The sequence below is a fragment of the Schistocerca gregaria genome, unplaced genomic scaffold (genome assembly GCF_023897955.1).
Source record: "Schistocerca gregaria isolate iqSchGreg1 unplaced genomic scaffold, iqSchGreg1.2 ptg000414l, whole genome shotgun sequence".
Classification (NCBI taxonomy): domain Eukaryota; kingdom Metazoa; phylum Arthropoda; class Insecta; order Orthoptera; family Acrididae; genus Schistocerca; species Schistocerca gregaria.
In genome coordinates, this window is record NW_026061847.1 from 1,609,140 (window position 1) to 1,632,848 (window position 23,709).

Consider the following 23,709-nt stretch of genomic DNA (forward strand, 5'->3'; position numbering starts at 1 on the left):
CTGAATCTTACCTATTGAATCGCTACTGAATTTCATAGTTGCATCTTCATCCTGAGGGTGCGAACGTTTATTTACACTCATTGTATTGCTTCGAAGTTCAGCTAGACGACCATCAGGTGGTGCTATATGCTGTGACTACAGCCACACTTGTCTCTTGGAGAGAAGCCACCATGGAAACAAACGTATTGAATCGCGACGCAATTTCTGTGTTGCATCTTCATCCTGAACGTGCGAAGGCTAAGTTACGCTTATTGTATTGCATCGGAGTTCAGCTAGACGACCATCAGTTGGTGCTACATGCTGTGACAACAGTGGCAGTAGTCTCTCAGAGATAAGCTGCCATGGAAATTTACGTATGGAATCGCGATGCAATTTCTGTGTTGCATCTTCATCCTGAGAGTGCGAATGCTAAGTTACACTCATTGTATTGCATCGGAATACATGCTGTGACAACAGCCACACTAGTCTCTCGGAGAGAAGCTGCCATGGAAAGTTACGTATTCGTTTGCGACGTTATTTCTGTGTTTCATCCTCATTCTGAGGGTGCGAAGGCTAAGTTACACTCACTGTATTGCATCGGTGTCCAGTTAGAATACCACCAAGTGATGCTACATGCTGTGACTAGAGCCACACTAGTCACTCGGAGAGAAGCCCCCATGGAAACTTAGATATTGAATTGCGACGCAATTTTTGTGTTCTATCTTCATGCGAAGTCTCAGTTGCATCACTTTAATGCATCGGAGTCCTGAGACAGGACCACCAGGTGATGCTACATGTTGTGACAACAGCCACACTATTCTCAAGGAGAGAAAGCGCCATGGAAACGTACGTATTCATTCGAGACGCAATTTCTGTGTTTCATCTTCATCCTGAGGGCGCGAAGTCTAAGTTACAATCACTGTATTGCATCGGAGTCTAGACAGAGGACCACCAGGTGATGCTACATGCTGTGACAAAAGGCACACTAGTCTCTCGGTGAGAAGCCGCCATGCAAAGTTGCGTATTATGTCGCGTTGCAATTTCTGTGTTGCAATTTTCATCCTGGTGGTACGAGGGAAAAGTTACGGTCATTGTATTAGATTAGAGTTCAGGTAGACGACCATCACATGGTGCTACGTGCTTTGACAACTGCCACATTACTCTCGGAGAGAAGCCGTGATGGAAACTTACGTTTTCATTCGAGACGCAATTGCTGAGATGCATCTTCATCCTGAGGGTGCGAAGGCTAAGTTACACTCATTGTATTGCTTCGAAGTTCAGCTAGACGACCATCAGGTGGTGCTACATGCTGTGACTACAGCCACACTTGTCTCTTTTAGAGAAGCCGCCATGGAAACTTACGTATTGAATCGCGACGGAATTTCTGTGTTGCATCTTCATCCTGAATGTGTGAAGGCTAAGTTACGCTTACTGTATTGCATCGTAGTCCAGCTAGACGTATATCAGGAGGTGCTACGTTCTGTGACAGCAGACACACGAGTCCCTCGGAGAGAAGCCGCTATGGAAACTTCGTATTGAATCGAGACACATTTTCTATGTTGCATCTTCATCCTAAGGGTGGGAACGCTAAGTTACACTCATTGTATTGCTTCAAAGATCAGCTACGCGACCATCAGGTGGTGCTACATGCTGTGACTAAAGCCACACTTGTCTGTTTTAGAGAATCCGCCATGGAAACTTACGTATTGAATCGCGACGGAATTTCTGTGTTGCATCTTCATCCTGAATGTGTGAAGGCTAAGTTACGCTTACTGTATTGCATCGTAGTCCAGCTAGACGTATATCAGGAGGTGCTACGTTCTGTGACAGCAGACACACGAGTCCCTCGGAAAGAAGCCGCTATGGAAACTTCGTATTGAATCGAGACACATTTTCTATGTTGCATCTTCATCCTAAGGGTGGGATGTCTAAGTTACACTCATTGTATTGCTTCGAAGATCAGCTACGCGACCATCAGGTGGTGCTACATGCTGTGACTACAGCCACACTAGTCTCTCAGATAGAAGCCCCCATGGAAAATTACGTATTCATTCGCGCCGCAATTTCTGTGTTGCATCTTCATCCTGAGGGTGTGAAGGATAAGTTGCACTCATTGTATTGCATCGAAATTCAGCTAGACGACTATCAGGTGGTGCTACATGCTGTGCCGACAGCCACACTAGTCTCTCCGAGAGAAGCCGCCATGGGATCTTAGGTATTAATTCGCGACGCAATTTCAGTGTTCCATCTTCATCCTGAGGTTCCCAAGGCTAAGTTACAATCATTTTATTTTATCGGAGGTCAGCTAGACGACCATCAAGGGTGCTACATGCTGTGACAACAGCCACATTAGCCTCTCGGAAAGAAGCCGCCATGGAGACTTACGTATTCATTCGCGACGCAATTTCTGTGTTCCATTTTCGTCATGAGGGTGCGAAGGCTAAGTTATACTCATTCTATTGCAAAGGAGTTCAGCTAGACAACCAGCTGGTGGTGCTACATTCTGTGACAACAGCCACACTGGTCTCTCGGAGAAAAGCCGCCATGGAAACTTACGTATTCAATAGCGACGCAATTTCTGTGTTGCATTTTCATCCTGATTATGCGAAGGCTAAGTTACACTCATTGTGTTGCATCGGAATTCAGATAGATAACCATCAGGTGGTGCTACATGGTGTGACAACAGTCACACCTGTGTCTCGGAGAGAAGACTCCATAGAAACTTACGTATTCATTCGCAACGCAATTTCTGTTTTTCATCTTCATTCTAGCTGTGCGAAGGCTAAGTTACACTCACTGTATTGCATTAGAGTCTAGATAAAGTACCACCAGTTGACGCTATATACTGGGACAACAGCCACACTACGCTGTCGGAGGGAAGCACCATGGTAACATACATATCCAATCGCGAGGCAATTTCTTTCTTGCATCTTCATCCTGAGGCTGCGAAGGCTAAGTTACACTCACTGTATTGGAAACCTTCAGCTGTGCTTCGGAAACTACGACGGGTCATCCAGGAAAGGATCAAAGCATAGACAGTTTGAGACATTACTCCCATGGACAAAACTCGGCGTGGTAACTGCTGTATTAAATCCCGATACAATTTCTGGGTTTCAGCAACACTGTGAAGGTCCACAGATTACAGGAAGCCTCCAGCTGTGCTTCAGAAACTGCTGCTGGTCTTCCAGGAAAGGATCAAATCATAGAAAGTTTGAGACATTACTCCCATGGACAAAAGTCGTCATGGTAACCGTTGTATACAATCCCGAGGCAATTACTGTATTTCAGCAGCTCTGTGAAGGTCCACAGATCACAGGAAGCCACCAGCTGTGCTTCGGAAACTAATACTGGTCTCCAAGGAATCGATCAAAGCATAGACAGTTTAGGACATTACTGCCACTGACAAAAGTAAAAATGGTGCCTGTTCTATTCAGTCCCGATGCAATTTCTGTGTTTCAGCAACACTGTTAAAGTCCACAGATTACAGGAAACCTCCAGCTGTGCTTTCGAAACTACTACTGGTCTTCCAGGTACAGATCAAAGAATAGACAGTTTGAGACGTTTCTCCCATTGACACAAAGCCTGAATGGTGCCTGTTGTATTCAATCCCGATGATTTTTCTCTGTTTTAGCAACACTCTGAAGGTCCACAGATTACAGGAAGCCACCCGGTGTGCTTCGGAAACTACTACTGGTCTTCCAGGAATCGATCAAAACATAGACAGTTAGAGACATTACTCCCATTGACAAAAGTCAGAATGGTGATTGTTGTATTCAATCCCGATGCAATTTCTATATTTCAGCAACACTCAGAAGGTCGACAGATTACAGAAAGACTACAGCTGTGCTTCGGGAACTAGTACTCGTCTTCCAGGAATCGATCAATGTATATAAAGTTTGAGTCATTACTCCTATTGACAAAAGTGCGAATGGTGCCTGTTTTATTCAATCCAAATGCAATTTATGTGTTTCAGCAACACTGTGAAGGTCAACAGATTACAGGAAGCCTCCAGCTGTGCTTCGGAAACTACTACTGGTCTTCCAGGAATCGACGAAAGCATAGACAATTTGAGACATTACTCAAATTTACAAAAGTCAGAATGGTGCCTGTTGTATTCAACCCCGATGCAATTTCTGTGTTTCGCAACACTGTGAAGGTCCACAGATTACAGGAAGCCTCCAGCTGTGTTTCGGAAACTACTACAGGTCTTCCAGGAATCAATCAAAGCATAGACAGATTGTGTCTTTACTCCCATTGACAAAAGTCAGAATGGTGCCTGTTGTATTCAATCCCGATGCAATTTCTGTGTTTCATCAACACCCTGAAGGTCCACAGATTACAGCAAGATTCCGGCTGTGCTTCGCAAACTACTATTGGTCTTCCAGGAACCGATCAAAGCATAGACAGCTTGAGACATTACTTCCATTGACAAAAGTCAGAATGGTGCGTGTTGTATTCAATCCTGATGCAATTTCTGTGTTTCAGCAACACTGTGAAGGTCCACACGTTACAGGAAGCCTTCAGCTGTGCTTCATAAACTACTACTGGTCTTCCAGAAATCGATCGAAGCATAGACAGTTTGAGTCATTACTCCCATTGACAAAAGTCGGAATGGGCCCGATTGTATTCAATCCCGATGCAATTTCTGTGTTTCATCAACACTGTGTAGTTCCATATATTACAGGAAGTTTTCAGCTGTGCTTCGGAAACTCTTACTGGTTTTCCAGGAATCGATCAAAGCATAGACAGTATGTGACATTACTCCCATGGACAAAAGTCGGCATGGAAACTGTTGTATTCAATCTCGATTCAATTTCTGAGTTTCAGCAACACTGCGAAGGTCCACAGCTTACAGGTAGCCTCCAGCTGTGCTTTGGAAACTACTACCGGTCTTCCAGGAGTCGATCAAAGCATAGACAGTTTGAGACATTACTCCCATTGACAAAAGTCAGAATGGTGATTGTTGTATTCAATCCCGATACGATTTCTGTATTTCAGCAACACTGTGAAGGTCAACAGATTACAGGATGACTCCAGCTGTGCTTCGGGAACTACTACTCGTCTTCCAGGAATCGATCAAGCAATAGACAGTTTGAGACATTACTCCCATGGACAAAAGTCAGAATGGTGCCTGTTGCATTAAATCCCGAAGCAATTTCTGTGTTTCAGCAACAGTGTGAATATCAACAGATCACAGGAAGCCTCCAGCTGTGTTTCGGAAACTACTACTGGTCTTCCAGGAATCGATCAAAGCACAGACAGTAAGAGACATTACTCCCACTGACTAAAGTCAGAATGGTGCCTCTTGTATTTAATCCCGATGCAATTTCAGTATTTAGGCAACACTGTGAAGGTCCACGGATTACAGGAAGCCTCCAGCTTTGTTTCGGAACCTCTACTGGTCTTCCAGGAATCGATCAAAGCATAGACAGTTTGAGACATTACTCCCATTGACATAAGTCAGAATGGTGAATGTTTTAGTCAATCCAGATGCAATTTATGTGTTTCAGCAACACTGTGAAGGTCCACAGATTACAGGAAGCCGCCAGCTGTGCTTCGAAAACTACTACAGGTCTTCCAGGAATTGATCAAAACATAGACAATTTGAGTCATTACTTCCATTGACAAAAGTCAGAATGGTGCCTGTTGTATTCAATCCCAATGCAATTTCTGTGTTTCAGAAACACTGTGAAGGTCCACAGATTTTAGGAAGCCTTCAGCTGTGCTTCGGAAACTACTACTGGTCTTCCAGGAATCAACCAAAGCATAGACAGTTTGAGACATTACTCAATTTCACAAAAGTCAGAATGGTCCCTGTTGTATTCAATCTCAATGCAATTTCTGTGTTTCAGCAACACTGTGAAGGTCCACAGATTACAGGAAGCCTCCAGCTGTGCTTCGGAAACTACTACTGGTCTCCCAGGAATCGATCAAAGCGTAGACAGTTTGGGACATTACTCCCATGGAGAAAAGTCAGCATGGTGCCTGTTGTATTCCATCCCGATGCAATTTCTGTGTTTCATCAACACTCTGAAGGTCCACAGATTACAGAATGCCTCCAGATGTGCTTCGGATTCTACTACTGGTCGTCCAGGAGTCGATCAAAGCGTAGACAGTTTGAGACATTACTCCCATAGAGAAAATTCGGCATGGTGCCTTTTGTATTCCATCCCGATGTAATTTCTGTCTTTCATCAACACTCTGAAGGTCCACAGATTACAGAATGCTCCAGATGTGCTGCGGATACTACTACTGGTCTTCTAGGAATCGATCAAAACATAGACAGATTGAGACATTACCCCCTTGGAGAGAAGTCGGCATGGTGCCTGTTGTATTCAATCCGGATGCAATCTCTGTGTTTCGCAACACTCTGATGGTCCACAGATTACAGAATACCTCCAGATGTGCTTCGGAGACTACTGCTGGTCTCCCAGGAATCGATCAAAGCGTAGACAGTTTGAGACATTACTCCCATGGAGAAAAGTCGGCATGGTGCCTGTTGTATTCAATCCCGATGCAATTTCTGTGTTTCATTAACACTCTCAAGGTCCACAGATTACAGAATGCCTCATTCACCATTCACCATGCGGGAACTCGAAAATGCACTTGCCTGGTCACGGTCCTCCGCTCCGGGGCCTGATTCTATTCATATTCATCATATTCAGATGCTGAAGAACCTTTCTCCTGCGGGTAAAGGTTTCCTTCTTCGTACTTACAATCGTATCTGGATTGAGGGACATGTTCCCGCATGCTGGCGCGAGTCTATTGTTGTACCGAGTCCTAAGCCAGGGAAGGACAAGCACTTGCCTTCCAGTTATCGACCCATCTCGCTTACCAGCTGTGTCTGTAAGGTGATGGAGCGAATGGTTAACTCTCGTTTGGTTTGGCTGCTCGAATCTCGACGCCTACTTACCAATGTACAATGTGGATTTCGTAGGCGCCGCTCTGCTGTTGACCATCTGGTTACCTTGTCAACCTTCATTATGAATAACTTCTCGCAGAAGCGCCCGACCGCGGCTGTGTTCTTTGATTTGGAGAAGGCTTACGACACCTGTTGGAGGGCGGGCATTCTCCGCATCATGCATACATGGGGCTTTCGCGGTCGCCTCCCTCTTTTTATTTGTTCCTTTTTAATGGACCGACAGTTCAGGGTACGTGTGGGTTTTGTCGTGTCAGACACCTTTCGCCAGGAGACTGGGGTGCCACAGGGCTCCGTTTTGAGCGTCGCTCTCTTCGCCATAGCGATCAATCCAATAATGGATTGCCTCCCAGATGATGTATCAGGCTCCCTTTTCATTGACGATTTTGCCATCCATTGCAGTGCGCAGCATACATGTTTCCTGGAGCGCTGTCTTCACCGTTCTCTTGACCGTCTTTACTCCTGGAGTGTCGCCAATGGCTTCCATTTTTCTGCCGAGAAAACAGTCTGTATTAACTTCTGGCGCTACAAAGAGTTTCTCCCACCGTCCTTACGACTCGTCCCGTTGCTCTCCCATTCGTAGAGACAACAAAATTTTTAGGTCTTACATTTGACAGGAAACTTAGTTGGTCTCTACATGTGTCATATTTGGCTGCCCATTGTACCCGTTCTCTAAATGTCCTCCATGTTCTCAGTGGCACGTCGTGGGAAGCGGATCGAACCGTCCTACTTCGCCTATATCGGTCCATCGTCCACTCCAAGCTGGATTATGGGTGCTTTGTATACTCCTCTGCACGGCCGTCCATCTTACGCCACCTCAACTCCATACAACATCGGGGTTTACGGCTTGCGATCAGAGCGTTTTATACTAGTCCCGTCGAGAGTCTTCATGCTGAAGCCGGTGAATTGCCACTCACCTACTGGCGCAATATACTGCTTTGTCGTTACGCCTGTTGGCTACTGTCAATGCCCGACCACCCACCGTATCGTTCGTTTTTTGACGACTCTCTCGACCGTCAATACGGGTTGTATGTCTCTGCCCTGCTACCCCCTGGAGTTTGCTTTTGTCGCCTCCTTCAACTCCTTGATTTTTCACTTCCCTGCAACCTTTAGAGTGGGCGAGAGCCACACGCCACCTTGGCTCCAGGCTCATGTTCGCGTTCACCTTGACCTCCGCTCCCTCCCAAAGGAGGTTACCCCCGGTTCAGTATACCACTCCCATTTTATCGAATTTCGTTCGAAGTTCATTAATATGACTTTCATTTATACAGATGGCTCTAAGACCAATGACGGGGTCGGGTGTTCTTTTATTATCTGGGCACAAAGTTTCAAATACCAGCTACATGGCCATTGTTCGGTCTTCACAGCTGAGCTCTTTGCCCTCTACCAGGCTGTTCTTTACATCTGCCGCCACCGACATGCTGCTTATGTCATCTGCTCCGATTCTCTGATTATGTCATCTGCTCCGATTCTCTGAGTGCCATCCAGAGCCTCAGTGATCAGTATCCAGTTCACCCTTTTGTGCACCGGATCCAACGCTCTCTTCAGCAGCTGGTGCACGACGGGTCTCCAGTTAGCTTTATGTGGGTTCCTGGCCATGTCGGTATCCCTGGGAACGAAGCTGCAGATGCCGCGGCCAAGGCTGCGGTCCTCCAGCCTCGGACGGCTTCTTGTTGTGTCCCTTCATCAGATTGTAGCACAGTCATTTGTCGGCGCATTTTATCGCTGTGGCATGTCGATTGGGCTGCACTTACGGACAACAGGCTTTGGGCCTTGAAACCTCTTCCCGCAGCTTGGACGTCCTCCTCACATTCTTCTCGGTGGGAGGAGGTCGTTTTGGCCCGGCTACGAATTGGACACTGCCAGTTCAGCCATCGCCATCTGCTGTCAGCAGCGCCGGCGCCGTTCTGTCCATGTGGGCAATTGCTGATGGTCCGCCACATTTTAACGTCCTGTCCGGATTTTACTACGCTGCGTCTTGATCTTGGCCTGTCATGTACTCTGGATGCCATTTTAGCGGATGATACACTCACTGTATTGGAAACCTTCAGCTGTGCTTCGGAAACTACGACGGGTCATCCAGGGAAGGATCAAAGCATAGACAGTTTGAGACATTACTCCCACGGACAAAACTCGGCGTGGTAACTGCTGTATTAAATCCCGATACAATTTCTGGGTTTCAGCAACACTGTGAAGGTCCACAGATTACAGGAAGCCTCCAGCTGTGCTTCAGAAACTGCTGCTGGTCTTCCAGGAAAGGATCAAATCATAGAAAGTTTGAGACATTACTCCCATGGACAAAAGTCGTCATGGTAACCGTTGTATACAATCCCGAGGCAATTACTGTATTTCAGCAGCTCTGTGAAGGTCCACAGATCACAGGAAGCCACCAGCTGTGCTTCGGAAACTAATACTGGTCTCCAAGGAATCGATCAAAGCATAGACAGTTTAGGACATTACTGCCACTGACAAAAGTAAAAATGGTGCCTGTTCTATTCAGTCCCGATGCAATTTCTGTGTTTCAGCAACACTGTTAAAGTCCACAGATTACAGGAAACCTCCAGCTGTGCTTTCGAAACTACTACTGGTCTTCCAGGTACAGATCAAAGAATAGACAGTTTGAGACGTTTCTCCCATTGACACAAAGCCTGAATGGTGCCTGTTGTATTCAATCCCGATGATTTTTCTCTGTTTTAGCAACACTCTGAAGGTCCACAGATTACAGGAAGCCACCCGGTGTGCTTCGGAAACTACTACTGGTCTTCCAGGAATCGATCAAAACATAGACAGTTAGAGACATTACTCCCATTGACAAAAGTCAGAATGGTGATTGTTGTATTCAATCCCGATGCAATTTCTATATTTCAGCAACACTCAGAAGGTCGACAGATTACAGAAAGACTACAGCTGTGCTTCGGGAACTAGTACTCGTCTTCCAGGAATCGATCAATGTATATAAAGTTTGAGTCATTACTCCTATTGACAAAAGTGCGAATGGTGCCTGTTTTATTCAATCCAAATGCAATTTATGTGTTTCAGCAACACTGTGAAGGTCAACAGATTACAGGAAGCCTCCAGCTGTGCTTCGGAAACTACTACTGGTCTTCCAGGAATCGACGAAAGCATAGACAATTTGAGACATTACTCAAATTTACAAAAGTCAGAATGGTGCCTGTTGTATTCAACCCCGATGCAATTTCTGTGTTTCGCAACACTGTGAAGGTCCACAGATTACAGGAAGCCTCCAGCTGTGTTTCGGAAACTACTACAGGTCTTCCAGGAATCAATCAAAGCATAGACAGATTGTGTCTTTACTCCCATTGACAAAAGTCAGAATGGTGCCTGTTGTATTCAATCCCGATGCAATTTCTGTGTTTCATCAACACCCTGAAGGTCCACAGATTACAGCAAGATTCCGGCTGTGCTTCGCAAACTACTATTGGTCTTCCAGGAACCGATCAAAGCATAGACAGCTTGAGACATTACTTCCATTGACAAAAGTCAGAATGGTGCGTGTTGTATTCAATCCTGATGCAATTTCTGTGTTTCAGCAACACTGTGAAGGTCCACACGTTACAGGAAGCCTTCAGCTGTGCTTCATAAACTACTACTGGTCTTCCAGAAATCGATCGAAGCATAGACAGTTTGAGTCATTACTCCCATTGACAAAAGTCGGAATGGGCCCGATTGTATTCAATCCCGATGCAATTTCTGTGTTTCATCAACACTGTGTAGTTCCATATATTACAGGAAGTTTTCAGCTGTGCTTCGGAAACTCTTACTGGTTTTCCAGGAATCGATCAAAGCATAGACAGTATGTGACATTACTCCCATGGACAAAAGTCGGCATGGAAACTGTTGTATTCAATCTGGATTCAATTTCTGAGTTTCAGCAACACTGCGAAGGTCCACAGCTTACAGGTAGCCTCCAGCTGTGCTTTGGAAACTACTACCGGTCTTCCAGGAGTCGATCAAAGCATAGACAGTTTGAGACATTACTCCCATTGACAAAAGTCAGAATGGTGATTGTTGTATTCAATCCCGATACGATTTCTGTATTTCAGCAACACTGTGAAGGTCAACAGATTACAGGATGACTCCAGCTGTGCTTCGGGAACTACTACTCGTCTTCCAGGAATCGATCAAGCAATAGACAGTTTGAGACATTACTCCCATGGACAAAAGTCAGAATGGTGCCTGTTGCATTAAATCCCGAAGCAATTTCTGTGTTTCAGCAACAGTGTGAATATCAACAGATCACAGGAAGCCTCCAGCTGTGTTTCGGAAACTACTACTGGTCTTCCAGGAATCGATCAAAGCACAGACAGTAAGAGACATTACTCCCACTGACTAAAGTCAGAATGGTGCCTCTTGTATTTAATCCCGATGCAATTTCAGTATTTCGGCAACACTGTGAAGGTCCACGGATTACAGGAAGCCTCCAGCTTTGTTTCGGAACCTCTACTGGTCTTCCAGGAATCGATCAAAGCATAGACAGTTTGAGACATTACTCCCATTGACATAAGTCAGAATGGTGAATGTTTTAGTCAATCCAGATGCAATTTATGTGTTTCAGCAACACTGTGAAGGTCCACAGATTACAGGAAGCCGCCAGCTGTGCTTCGAAAACTACTACAGGTCTTCCAGGAATTGATCAAAACATAGACAATTTGAGTCATTACTTCCATTGACAAAAGTCAGAATGGTGCCTGTTGTATTCAATCCCAATGCAATTTCTGTGTTTCAGAAACACTGTGAAGGTCCACAGATTTTAGGAAGCCTTCAGCTGTGCTTCGGAAACTACTACTGGTCTTCCAGGAATCAACCAAAGCATAGACAGTTTGAGACATTACTCAATTTCACAAAAGTCAGAATGGTCCCTGTTGTATTCAATCTCAATGCAATTTCTGTGTTTCAGCAACACTGTGAAGGTCCACAGATTACAGGAAGCCTCCAGCTGTGCTTCGGAAACTACTACTGGTCTCCCAGGAATCGATCAAAGCGTAGACAGTTTGGGACATTACTCCCATGGAGAAAAGTCAGCATGGTGCCTGTTGTATTCCATCCCGATGCAATTTCTGTGTTTCATCAACACTCTGAAGGTCCACAGATTACAGAATGCCTCCAGATGTGCTTCGGATTCTACTACTGGTCGTCCAGGAGTCGATCAAAGCGTAGACAGTTTGAGACATTACTCCCATAGAGAAAATTCGGCATGGTGCCTTTTGTATTCCATCCCGATGTAATTTCTGTCTTTCATCAACACTCTGAAGGTCCACAGATTACAGAATGCTCCAGATGTGCTGCGGATACTACTACTGGTCTTCTAGGAATCGATCAAAACATAGACAGATTGAGACATTACCCCCTTGGAGAGAAGTCGGCATGGTGCCTGTTGTATTCAATCCGGATGCAATCTCTGTGTTTCGCAACACTCTGATGGTCCACAGATTACAGAATACCTCCAGATGTGCTTCGGAGACTACTGCTGGTCTCCCAGGAATCGATCAAAGCGTAGACAGTTTGAGACATTACTCCCATGGAGAAAAGTCGGCATGGTGCCTGTTGTATTCAATCCCGATGCAATTTCTGTGTTTCATTAACACTCTCAAGGTCCACAGATTACAGAATGCCTCATTCACCATTCACCATGCGGGAACTCGAAAATGCACTTGCCTGGTCACGGTCCTCCGCTCCGGGGCCTGATTCTATTCATATTCATCATATTCAGATGCTGAAGAACCTTTCTCCTGCGGGTAAAGGTTTCCTTCTTCGTACTTACAATCGTATCTGGATTGAGGGACATGTTCCCGCATGCTGGCGCGAGTCTATTGTTGTACCGAGTCCTAAGCCAGGGAAGGACAAGCACTTGCCTTCCAGTTATCGACCCATCTCGCTTACCAGCTGTGTCTGTAAGGTGATGGAGCGAATGGTTAACTCTCGTTTGGTTTGGCTGCTCGAATCTCGACGCCTACTTACCAATGTACAATGTGGATTTCGTAGGCGCCGCTCTGCTGTTGACCATCTGGTTACCTTGTCAACCTTCATTATGAATAACTTCTCGCAGAAGCGCCCGACCGCGGCTGTGTTCTTTGATTTGGAGAAGGCTTACGACACCTGTTGGAGGGCGGGCATTCTCCGCATCATGCATACATGGGGCTTTCGCGGTCGCCTCCCTCTTTTTATTTGTTCCTTTTTAATGGATCGACAGTTCAGGGTACGTGTGGGTTTTGTCGTGTCAGACACCTTTCGCCAGGAGACTGGGGTGCCACAGGGCTCCGTTTTGAGCGTCGCTCTCTTCGCCATAGCGATCAATCCAATAATGGATTGCCTCCCAGATGATGTATCAGGCTCCCTTTTCATTGACGATTTTGCCATCCATTGCAGTGCGCAGCATACATGTTTCCTGGAGCGCTGTCTTCACCGTTCTCTTGACCGTCTTTACTCCTGGAGTGTCGCCAATGGCTTCCATTTTTCTGCCGAGAAAACAGTCTGTATTAACTTCTGGCGCTACAAAGAGTTTCTCCCACCGTCCTTACGACTCGTCCCGTTGCTCTCCCATTCGTAGAGACAACAAAATTTTTAGGTCTTACATTTGACAGGAAACTTAGTTGGTCTCTACATGTGTCATATTTGGCTGCCCGTTGTACCCGTTCTCTAAATGTCCTCCATGTTCTCAGTGGCACGTCGTGGGAAGCGGATCGAACCGTCCTACTTCGCCTATATCGGTCCATCGTCCACTCCAAGCTGGATTATGGGTGCTTTGTATACTCCTCTGCACGGCCGTCCATCTTACGCCACCTCAACTCCATACAACATCGGGGTTTACGGCTTGCGATCAGAGCGTTTTATACTAGTCCCGTCGAGAGTCTTCATGCTGAAGCCGGTGAATTGCCACTCACCTACTGGCGCAATATACTGCTTTGTCGTTACGCCTGTTGGCTACTGTCAATGCCCGACCACCCACCGTATCGTTCGTTTTTTGACGACTCTCTCGACCGTCAATACGGGTTGTATGTCTCTGCCCTGCTACCCCCTGGAGTTTGCTTTTGTCGCCTCCTTCAACTCCTTGATTTTTCACTTCCCTGCAACCTTTAGAGTGGGCGAGAGCCACACGCCACCTTGGCTCCAGGCTCATGTTCGCGTTCACCTTGACCTCCGCTCCCTCCCAAAGGAGGTTACCCCCGGTTCAGTATACCACTCCCATTTTATCGAATTTCGTTCGAAGTTCATTAATATGACTTTCATTTATACAGATGGCTCTAAGACCAATGACGGGGTCGGGTGTTCTTTTATTATCTGGGCACAAAGTTTCAAATACCAGCTACATGGCCATTGTTCGGTCTTCACAGCTGAGCTCTTTGCCCTCTACCAGGCTGTTCTTTACATCTGCCGCCACCGACATGCTGCTTATGTCATCTGCTCCGATTCTCTGATTATGTCATCTGCTCCGATTCTCTGAGTGCCATCCAGAGCCTCAGTGATCAGTATCCAGTTCACCCTTTTGTGCACCGGATCCAACGCTCTCTTCAGCAGCTGGTGCACGACGGGTCTCCAGTTAGCTTTATGTGGGTTCCTGGCCATGTCGGTATCCCTGGGAACGAAGCTGCAGATGCCGCGGCCAAGGCTGCGGTCCTCCAGCCTCGGACGGCTTCTTGTTGTGTCCCTTCATCAGATTGTAGCACAGTCATTTGTCGGCGCATTTTATCGCTGTGGCATGTCGATTGGGCTGCACTTACGGACAACAGGCTTTGGGCCTTGAAACCTCTTCCCGCAGCTTGGACGTCCTCCTCACATTCTTCTCGGCGGGAGGAGGTCGTTTTGGCCCGGCTACGAATTGGACACTGCCAGTTCAGCCATCGCCATCTGCTGTCGGCAGCGCCGGCGCCGTTCTGTCCATGTGGGCAATTGCTGATGGTCCGCCACATTTTAACGTCCTGTCCGGATTTTACTACGCTGCGTCTTGATCTTGGCCTGTCATGTACTCTGGATGCCATTTTAGCGGATGATACACTCACTGTATTGGAAACCTTCAGCTGTGCTTCGGAAACTACGACGGGTCATCCAGGAAAGGATCAAAGCATAGACAGTTTGAGACATTACTCCCACGGACAAAACTCGGCGTGGTAACTGCTGTATTAAATCCCGATACAATTTCTGGGTTTCAGCAACACTGTGAAGGTCCACAGATTACAGGAAGCCTCCAGCTGTGCTTCAGAAACTGCTGCTGGTCTTCCAGGAAAGGATCAAATCATAGAAAGTTTGAGACATTACTCCCATGGACAAAAGTCGTCATGGTAACCGTTGTATACAATCCCGAGGCAATTACTGTATTTCAGCAGCTCTGTGAAGGTCCACAGATCACAGGAAGCCACCAGCTGTGCTTCGGAAACTAATACTGGTCTCCAAGGAATCGATCAAAGCATAGACAGTTTAGGACATTACTGCCACTGACAAAAGTAAAAATGGTGCCTGTTCTATTCAGTCCCGATGCAATTTCTGTGTTTCAGCAACACTGTTAAAGTCCACAGATTACAGGAAACCTCCAGCTGTGCTTCCGAAACTACTACTGGTCTTCCAGGTACAGATCAAAGAATAGACAGTTTGAGACGTTTCTCCCATTGACACAAAGCCTGAATGGTGCCTGTTGTATTCAATCCCGATGATTTTTCTCTGTTTTAGCAACACTCTGAAGGTCCACAGATTACAGGAAGCCACCCGGTGTGCTTCGGAAACTACTACTGGTCTTCCAGGAATCGATCAAAACATAGACAGTTAGAGACATTACTCCCATTGACAAAAGTCAGAATGGTGATTGTTGTATTCAATCCCGATGCAATTTCTATATTTCAGCAACACTCAGAAGGTCGACAGATTACAGAAAGACTACAGCTGTGCTTCGGGAACTAGTACTCGTCTTCCAGGAATCGATCAATGTATATAAAGTTTGAGTCATTACTCCTATTGACAAAAGTGCGAATGGTGCCTGTTTTATTCAATACAAATGCAATTTATGTGTTTCAGCAACACTGTGAAGGTCAACAGATTACAGGAAGCCTCCAGCTGTGCTTCGGAAACTACTACTGGTCTTCCAGGAATCGACGAAAGCATAGACAATTTGAGACATTACTCAAATTTACAAAAGTCAGAATGGTGCCTGTTGTATTCAACCCCGATGCAATTTCTGTGTTTCGCAACACTGTGAAGGTCCACAGATTACAGGAAGCCTCCAGCTGTGTTTCGGAAACTACTACAGGTCTTCCAGGAATCAATCAAAGCATAGACAGATTGTGTCTTTACTCCCATTGACAAAAGTCAGAATGGTGCCTGTTGTATTCAATCCCGATGCAATTTCTGTGTTTCATCAACACCCTGAAGGTCCACAGATTACAGCAAGATTCCGGCTGTGCTTCGCAAACTACTATTGGTCTTCCAGGAACCGATCAAAGCATAGACAGCTTGAGACATTACTTCCATTGACAAAAGTCAGAATGGTGCGTGTTGTATTCAATCCTGATGCAATTTCTGTGTTTCAGCAACACTGTGAAGGTCCACACGTTACAGGAAGCCTTCAGCTGTGCTTCATAAACTACTACTGGTCTTCCAGAAATCGATCGAAGCATAGACAGTTTGAGTCATTACTCCCATTGACAAAAGTCGGAATGGGCCCGATTGTATTCAATCCCGATGCAATTTCTGTGTTTCATCAACACTGTGTAGTTCCATATATTACAGGAAGTTTTCAGCTGTGCTTCGGAAACTCTTACTGGTTTTCCAGGAATCGATCAAAGCATAGACAGTATGTGACATTACTCCCATGGACAAAAGTCGGCATGGAAACTGTTGTATTCAATCTGGATTCAATTTCTGAGTTTCAGCAAAACTGCGAAGGTCCACAGCTTACAGGTAGCCTCCAGCTGTGCTTTGGAAACTACTACCGGTCTTCCAGGAGTCGATCAAAGCATAGACAGTTTGAGACATTACTCCCATTGACAAAAGTCAGAATGGTGATTGTTGTATTCAATCCCGATACGATTTCTGTATTTCAGCAACACTGTGAAGGTCAACAGATTACAGGATGACTCCAGCTGTGCTTCGGGAACTACTACTCGTCTTCCAGGAATCGATCAAGCAATAGACAGTTTGAGACATTACTCCCATGGACAAAAGTCAGAATGGTGCCTGTTGCATTAAATCCCGAAGCAATTTCTGTGTTTCAGCAACAGTGTGAATATCAACAGATCACAGGAAGCCTCCAGCTGTGTTTCGGAAACTACTACTGGTCTTCCAGGAATCGATCAAAGCACAGACAGTAAGAGACATTACTCCCACTGACTAAAGTCAGAATGGTGCCTCTTGTATTTAATCCCGATGCAATTTCAGTATTTCGGCAACACTGTGAAGGTCCACGGATTACAGGAAGCCTCCAGCTTTGTTTCGGAACCTCTACTGGTCTTCCAGGAATCGATCAAAGCATAGACAGTTTGAGACATTACTCCCATTGACATAAGTCAGAATGGTGAATGTTTTAGTCAATCCAGATGCAATTTATGTGTTTCAGCAACACTGTGAAGGTCCACAGATTACAGGAAGCCGCCAGCTGTGCTTCGAAAACTACTACAGGTCTTCCAGGAATTGATCAAAACATAGACAATTTGAGTCATTACTTCCATTGACAAAAGTCAGAATGGTGCCTGTTGTATTCAATCCCAATGCAATTTCTGTGTTTCAGAAACACTGTGAAGGTCCACAGATTTTAGGAAGCCTTCAGCTGTGCTTCGGAAACTACTACTGGTCTTCCAGGAATCAACCAAAGCATAGACAGTTTGAGACATTACTCAATTTCACAAAAGTCAGAATGGTCCCTGTTGTATTCAATCTCAATGCAATTTCTGTGTTTCAGCAACACTGTGAAGGTCCACAGATTACAGGAAGCCTCCAGCTGTGCTTCGGAAACTACTACTGGTCTCCCAGGAATCGATCAAAGCGTAGACAGTTTGGGACATTACTCCCATGGAGAAAAGTCAGCATGGTGCCTGTTGTATTCCATCCCGATGCAATTTCTGTGTTTCATCAACACTCTGAAGGTCCACAGATTACAGAATGCCTCCAGATGTGCTTCGGATTCTACTACTGGTCGTCCAGGAGTCGATCAAAGCGTAGACAGTTTGAGACATTACTCCCATAGAGAAAATTCGGCATGGTGCCTTTTGTATTCCATCCCGATGTAATTTCTGTCTTTCATCAACACTCTGAAGGTCCACAGATTACAGAATGCTCCAGATGTGCTGCGGATACTACTACTGGTCTTCTAGGAATCGATCAAAACATAGACAGATTGAGACATTACCCCCTTGGAGAGAAGTCGGCATGGTGCCTGTTGTATTCAATCCGGATGCAATCTCTGTGTTTCGCAACACTCTGATGGTCCACAGATTACAGAATACCTCCAGATGTGCTTCGGAGACTACTGCTGGTCTCCCAGGAATCGATCAAAGCGTAGACAGTTTGAGACATTACTCCCATGGAGAAAAGTCGGCATGGTGCCTGTTGTATTCAATCCCGATGCAATTTCTGTGTTTCATTAACACTCTCAAGGTCCACAGATTACAGAATGCCTCATTCACCATTCACCATGCGGGAACTCGAAAATGCACTTGCCTGGTCACGGTCCTCCGCTCCGGGGCCTGATTCTATTCATATTCATCATATTCAGATGCTGAAGAACCTTTCTCCTGCGGGTAAAGGTTTCCTTCTTCGTACTTACAATCGTATCTGGATTGAGGGACATGTTCCCGCATGCTGGCGCGAGTCTATTGTTGTACCGAGTCCTAAGCCAGGGAAGGACAAGCACTTGCCTTCCAGTTATCGACCCATCTCGCTTACCAGCTGTGTCTGTAAGGTGATGGAGCGAATGGTTAACTCTCGTTTGGTTTGGCTGCTCGAATCTCGACGCCTACTTACCAATGTACAATGTGGATTTCGTAGGCGCCGCTCTGCTGTTGACCATCTGGTTACCTTGTCAACCTTCATTATGAATAACTTCTCGCAGAAGCGCCCGACCGCGGCTGTGTTCTTTGATTTGGAGAAGGCTTACGACACCTGTTGGAGGGCGGGCATTCTCCGCATCATGCATACATGGGGCTTTCGCGGTCGCCTCCCTCTTTTTATTTGTTCCTTTTTAATGGATCGACAGTTCAGGGTACGTGTGGGTTTTGTCGTGTCAGACACCTTTCGCCAGGAGACTGGGGTGCCACAGGGCTCCGTTTTGAGCGTCGCTCTCTTCGCCATAGCGATCAATCCAATAATTGATTGCCTCCCAGATGATGTATCAGGCTCCCTTTTCATTGACGATTTTGCCATCCATTGCAGTGCGCAGCATACATGTTTCCTGGAGCGCTGTCTTCACCGTTCTCTTGACCGTCTTTACTCCTGGAGTGTCGCCAATGGCTTCCATTTTTCTGCCGAGAAAACAGTCTGTATTAACTTCTGGCGCTACAAAGAGTTTCTCCCACCGTCCTTACGACTCGTCCCGTTGCTCTCCCATTCGTAGAGACAACAAAATTTTTAGGTCTTACATTTGACAGGAAACTTAGTTGGTCTCTACATGTGTCATATTTGGCTGCCCGTTGTACCCGTTCTCTAAATGTCCTCCATGTTCTCAGTGGCACGTCGTGGGAAGCGGATCGAACCGTCCTACTTCGCCTATATCGGTCCATCGTCCACTCCAAGCTGGATTATGGGTGCTTTGTATACTCCTCTGCACGGCCGTCCATCTTACGCCACCTCAACTCCATACAACATCGGGGTTTACGGCTTGCGATCAGAGCGTTTTATACTAGTCCCGTCGAGAGTCTTCATGCTGAAGCCGGTGAATTGCCACTCACCTACTGGCGCAATATACTGCTTTGTCGTTACGCCTGTTGGCTACTGTCAATGCCCGACCACCCACCGTATCGTTCGTTTTTTGACGACTCTCTCGACCGTCAATACGGGTTGTATGTCTCTGCCCTGCTACCCCCTGGAGTTTGCTTTTGTCGCCTCCTTCAACTCCTTGATTTTTCACTTCCCTGCAACCTTTAGAGTGGGCGAGAGCCACACGCCACCTTGGCTCCAGGCTCATGTTCGCGTTCACCTTGACCTCCGCTCCCTCCCAAAGGAGGTTACCCCCGGTTCAGTATACCACTCCCATTTTATCGAATTTCGTTCGAAGTTCATTAATATGACTTTCATTTATACAGATGGCTCTAAGACCAATGACGGGGTCGGGTGTTCTTTTATTATCTGGGCACAAAGTTTCAAATACCAGCTACATGGCCATTGTTCGGTCTTCACAGCTGAGCTCTTTGCCCTCTACCAGGCTGTTCTTTACATCTGCCGCCACCGACATGCTGCTTATGTCATCTGCTCCGATTCTCTGATTATGTCATCTGCTCCGATTCTCTGAGTGCCATCCAGAGCCTCAGTGATCAGTATCCAGTTCACCCTTTTGTGCACCGGATCCAACGCTCTCTTCAGCAGCTGGTGCACGACGGGTCTCCAGTTAGCTTTATGTGGGTTCCTGGCCATGTCGGTATCCCTGGGAACGAAGCTGCAGATGCCGCGGCCAAGGCTGCGGTCCTCCAGCCTCGGACGGCTTCTTGTTGTGTCCCTTCATCAGATTGTAGCACAGTCATTTGTCGGCGCATTTTATCGCTGTGGCATGTCGATTGGGCTGCACTTACGGACAACAGGCTTTGGGCCTTGAAACCTCTTCCCGCAGCTTGGACGTCCTCCTCACATTCTTCTCGGCGGGAGGAGGTCGTTTTGGCCCGGCTACGAATTGGACACTGCCAGTTCAGCCATCGCCATCTGCTGTCGGCAGCGCCGGCGCCGTTCTGTCCATGTGGGCAATTGCTGATGGTCCGCCACATTTTAACGTCCTGTCCGGATTTTACTACGCTGCGTCTTGATCTTGGCCTGTCATGTACTCTGGATGCCATTTTAGCGGATGACCCAGGAGCTGCTGCTCGCGTTCTTCGTTTTATCAACTTGACACACCTGTCTAAGGACGTTTGATTATTCTGTAGTTTTTTAATCCTATGCCTATTAGTACGTCTTTTATAGTGTTGACCCTTTTAGTTGCAGTTTTAACCTTGTGCCTCGCGGTACATTCCTAAATTAGTCAGGGCGCTAATGACCATTGTAGTTGTGCGCCAAAAAAGTCAGATATCTCACTTCATGAGTTCCTCAGTTTAGCCATTACTGTTTCACAGAGCTCCCAATGAGTTTGAGCTGTGAAGATAGCTATACAGCAACAAGTGGAGAATTGAGCAGGTAGAGTGTCAGGCAAATGACAGAGTGGCTGAAACCTCGGCACAGGCTTATGCTTCATACTGGAAGAACACTGAATGCTTCGCATGTCGGTGTGCATTTGAGACACCAGAGCATTCACATACTTGACAACAGTAAGTAGAATGCATGACTTTGAGCATACTTCTGAGACAGCTGAAGATGTAGCTCCTTGGCATCAGGCAAACAGATATTGTCTGTGCTTGCCTCTGAAATGGTCAAAGAGGCAGACGTGTGCCAACTCGGTATTACTCAATGACAACCTGAATGGCAGTACATAGTTGCAATGAATACAAGGGGATTTTTTAAAGTGTTTTAAACTGTGATCGAACTTTAGACTAGACTAAGCACAGGCTTATCAAAACTGATCATATGAACAAGGATTTTCCATTGTTTGATAATATCCTAAAGGAATATTTCTTCTGTCCAAGATTTATGTATGTATTATTTCATTTCTCAAAACTAATATCTCCAATAAAATTAATACAATTCATTTGGCTGCTAACTTTCATGGACAGCTATTTAATCTTGTTACCCATCCCATAGGAACAGGAGTCACATTGACCATCCCGTGGGAGCAGTTATTTTTTTCCAAATAAAGGTAGCGTATGTGTTACTTCAGGGCATTGGCTATCACCCTTCCAAAGTTATCCAAATTCATCCACTTGCTTCAGCACAAAGACGTAGCAAATGTACTAACTTGACAAAGAAAGAAAATAACCAATTTGTAGTTCGGCACAGCAGATATTTTGTAATATTTGTATGTGCAACAATGTCGTGTCCTCACATGTGCACCTGTTACAAGCAGATACACTCGCATATTTTAATTAAATCCAGCCTCAAAGCCTACCATGTTCTACATGTAAAGGCACGATGCCTCTCTGTCAATGGCATCGAAATGAAACCATTGCTATAGGTCTTCAAGCGTCGGAGGAGCTGTAAGATACACATTGGCACTCAGCAGCTACAATGAAATGGCTTGTATGGAATTGTGGATTAAACGCATTGAGGACTGTATAAGCATTATGTTAAACTCTGTTATATAGGCTACATTAAACAACGAAAGCATTTTCACAAATATGATACAGTTCAAAAGCAAAGAGTAAATAGGGTTTTCCAAACATAATTATCCTTCCATATTTCAAGTTATATTCTTCAAATCAATAAACATCTTGTGCTACTCAGTTTTAAAAGTAACCTTTGTGTTAATTCAGGACATACGGTAACTCAATCCCAAATTTCTTCCAGATCCATTGAGCTGTTTCAGTATGAAGGAATAACAAACATACTCATAGACAAACCTTCACATTTATAAAATATGTGGGATATTTCAAACTGCCAGACTGATGATGGGATTTTCCCAAAACATGTCAGTTGATGATAAATCTCTTTTGGTAGTCAAAAGAAACATTATACCATTTTGGCTTTCAGAATGCCGTGTGTGAAAAGTGCGAGTTAGGTTTTGACTGATGTATATGGAGTCTCACCTGGTTGGTATGGAGGTGTCATTCTGTTTGACATATCACACTGCATTTAAGCTCAGAAAATGTTCTAGGATTCTACAACATAAATATTTCATTTAAACTGACAGCTGATTTGAGGATCATTCTTGTACATGTGACCTGTGTTTCCTTCCAACTACTGGGCACAGTTTTTTGCTCGGGCATCTATGACAGACTATGTTTAAGAGAAGAGCTTTTTCAGCTACAATTTCTACTGCAGAGATTTAACTTTTCTTTCTACTTCAGGGTTTTAGAACTTTATAAATCATTCATATACCAAACAATCAAAATGTGAGCAGATTAAGATTGTACACAACAACTAAGGTATAGGAGAAGTTGACTCAAATTCTTAGGTTTAAATGTAGATAAAAGATTGAGCTAGCAGGCACACATTGAATGCCTAGCAAACAAATCGAGCAGCTTTGCATCTGCAATGCAAATATTGGCAACTACAACTGACATGGACATACAAAAAGTAGCATATACAAGCTACTTCGAATTCATTATTAGGTATGGTATTGTTTTTTGTGGTAACTCAGCAAACATAGTAAAGATACTAAAAATACGGAATCATTCAAAATATGTGCACTGCAAATCACAACGAATCATGTTGACCATTATTTAGAAAACTTAAAATATTAACTCTGCCATCCTTATATGTAAATGAGATTATTACATTTTTGTACATCAGATATGAATTATTTGAGGGAAACCATTTTGTCCATTTACATGATACTAGAAACAAAGAAAATTTTATGCTCCCCGCCCACCACCTCAGACTGTATGCCCAGGGATCTCAATACAAGGGAATGGAAATTTTTAATAAATTAAAAGGGAACAAGTTAATGCAGAGGAATTTATGTTCACTTAAAAGAGAGCCATATGAGGTACTCACACTGAGGTACTACTACACAGTGGATGAATTCATACATGTCTCCTATATGCAGACCAAATGGATTGCAAATGTACGCCATAAGA